The sequence below is a fragment of the Anarrhichthys ocellatus genome, unplaced genomic scaffold (assembly GCF_004355925.1).
Source record: "Anarrhichthys ocellatus isolate YVR2014 unplaced genomic scaffold, GSC_Weel_1.0 scaffold2023, whole genome shotgun sequence".
Lineage (NCBI taxonomy): Eukaryota > Metazoa > Chordata > Actinopteri > Perciformes > Anarhichadidae > Anarrhichthys > Anarrhichthys ocellatus.
The window spans coordinates 1-2,831 of record NW_022281997.1 but is presented as its reverse complement, the minus strand read 5'-3'; the positions used below and the strand labels follow the sequence as shown (position 1 = coordinate 2,831).

Here is a 2,831-nt window from a genome sequence, read left to right as displayed (position 1 = left end):
AGAGAGAGAGAGAGAGAGAGAGAGAGAGAGAGAGAGAGAGAGGCCAAATTGTGTATTTGCAGCTGATGGGTGACCCCTGACCTTGAGGTGTGGAAGAGTGGTGATCAAGTGGAAATCTGCTTTTTGGCTTCACTTGGCTCCCGTAATACCTCTCTGTGTGTGTGTGGGCTTGTGGTTGAGTTTACATCTAGGCATGCCTGTGTCTTTATTTGAGCGTGTGTGTGTGTGAGAGAAATGATCCTTTGATGGAAATCTTAACACTGTACACTGACTGTAGATTTATTTAAGCAGACAAGAACAGTTTTATGTTCTCTAAACTTCTGTGAGTTTTGCTCATGTAAGTGTTCCAAGTTACATTTAGCAAACTCTACTAACAGCTGTTCATGACAATGTTAGTGTGATGTGATCATTTGCATAGTTGATTCTCTTATAAATGTCACATAAGGTCACCTGTTCTGAGTCTTTATTTCAGGGGGAGTTGGCCTTTTCCGCTCTAAACTGTTGTTCACAATATTGGTGATGATAATGATAGGAGTCACTATCCAGTAGACGGCAGATTTTCTATATGGCACCTCATAGATTAACCACAAGCTTTGGCGATGCAAAGCGGGACCTTTTGACCCGGCAGCATGGAGGCAATGAGGCCAAACTGTGCTTCAAGTGTTCTAAATAAGAGGGGTGTGTGTGTGTGTGTGTGTGTGTGTGTGTGCCCCAGTAAACATTGACGACCTATTAACCTCTAAGTGTCTTTTCATTTGCTCATCGACTGAATAAATGGCCTCTTTTAGTCTCTCACACACCCACACATTATTTATTTGACACAGCACGAGACAGTTAAACTTACTTTTTTGACCTTCAGACAAAATTGAACATTTGAGCCCATCTTCTGATAGGAGAAGCTGTTTATTGTTGGAAAGAGCAACTTCACATTAAAAGTTGTGTGAAAGAAAATCATTGGTGCACTGAGCTCTACTTGTCGAATAAGCCAGCATGGTATTGTGTTTACTTGATGCAAATATTCTTGCAGGCCCAGTTCTAATGGGGAACTGTTGCACAAGCTAAATTGAAACCTGGACTTTTGGAAAGTACCTAAAGTTCTGCTTTAATTGCAGCCTCACTTGTCTTGATGTTTGTTGCTTTGTATATTCTTTCTTAGTATTCATAAGTCCTCACCTTCTTCACCCTCTTCCTTATGTGTACTGACGTGAATCCACAGTGCACTGCACACAGCTGGGGCAGAAGCTCTAAGCTCGGTGGTATTATTGTGCTTTACTGTGGGACCATCGGATCACTGACCGTCCATGTCAGACATAACCCCCTTAAGCCCAGCGGACCACTCACCAAGACAAAGCGGCTCATCCTGTACAGACTGCCACAGGATTGACCCCGTGACCCAACGAAGAGGTCAGGAGGTCGGCAACCGTTACAACCCGTTACTTCTGTTGGTGTTTTCTTCATGCTTTTAGTCTCATACACGTTAAACAACAACCGTGTCTCTATCCACATCCTTGTTTGCCAATTTGAGCTCAACAGTGATTCCTGGTAAACATTTGATCCAGTCACAACTCTCTGAATTCATGCCGAATTAAAGCAAATTATTTCTGAAAGTCGCTGCTCTTTGAACGAGTGGACTGGTGTCTCTTTGAACGAGTGGACTGGTGTCTCTTTGAACGAGTGGACTGGTGTCTCTTTGAACGAGTGGACCGGTGTCTCTTTGAACGAGTAGACTGGTGTCTCTTTGAACGAGTGGACCGGTGTCTCTTTGAACGAGTGGACCGGTGTCTCTTTGAACGAGTGGACCGGTGTCTCTTTGAACGAGTGGACTGGTGTGTCGGGGAGTATTTGCCGATGGTTTGCCCCACAATGGATGACAATATCTCTCCTTTTCTCTCCAGGTTTGATCGACTGGAGGTTGTGGCTGTTTTTGCCTCCACTGTTCTCATCCAGCTGGGAGCCTTGTTCATCCTGAAGGAGAGGTGCGTATGTCTCCCCAACACAAACACACTTACTCACAAATCAGAGATGTCGACCGTAAAGGACACAATGATGGACAAGATATGCGTATAGATTTTTTTTTTTTGGGGATAATTTAAGTCACTATTTAGAGACGGATTAAAGACAGGGCATGCCAGATTTTAAAGCCAACCGAATAACCAGTGACATCCTGTCCCTTCAGGCGTCCCTCCAGTCCACTGCCCCAAAATCATCATTACAAACATCAACAACAAACTTGTCTATTGTTCATACTCACGGGTAAAAGCTTGCAGCTTCCACAAAAGATTCTTTTCTTTTGTCATAACAATTGATTCATTGATTGCTTTTGGGGAGTAAAGAGAATTTCATCCAAAATATTGAACGTCTTTGAAGAATTACCAACCCCGGCTTTAAGGTCCCAAGTCTCTGTTTTTTTGTCTACATCTCTTCCTTTGTCTCATTCATTCTGTCTCTCTCGATTAAAATTTCAATTATTTTCTGAGCGTGACTCGGCGCAGCAACAGAATTTGATATTTCCAAAGCAATACACAAAGTATTTCCAATTGTTTCTTTCTTTTGTCTTTTGTTTTTTTTCTTCCACATTGTTAGTTTCACCAGCGTGCTTTGCTCCGCTCAGGGTGCATGTTTTTCTCGACGCTACGTTTCCACCAAACAATTTAAAAAATGCAATAATTGGACCCCAGGATATTCTAAACCATTCTGCATAAATTATACTTTACTTTGGGTACTTTAAAGTATATTTGATGTTAATACTTTTGTACTTCAACTAGGTGATATTTTGAATGCAGGACTTTAACTAATACCAGAGTATCTCTACACTGTGGTATTACTACTTT

General features: G+C 42.1%; 1 long non-coding RNA gene across 1 annotated transcript in view; it reads left to right on the top strand.

Annotated features, from left to right (window-relative positions):
- Positions 1 to 2,804, top strand: part of LOC116378062 (uncharacterized) — a 4,507-nt gene extending 1,703 nt beyond the window's left edge. Inside the window, exon 3 of the long non-coding RNA XR_004212268.1 lies at positions 1,896 to 2,804. This is a non-coding gene — a long non-coding RNA (uncharacterized LOC116378062). The remainder of the gene's footprint in view (positions 1 to 1,895) is intronic.
- Positions 2,805 to 2,831: the final 27 nt, after the last annotated feature.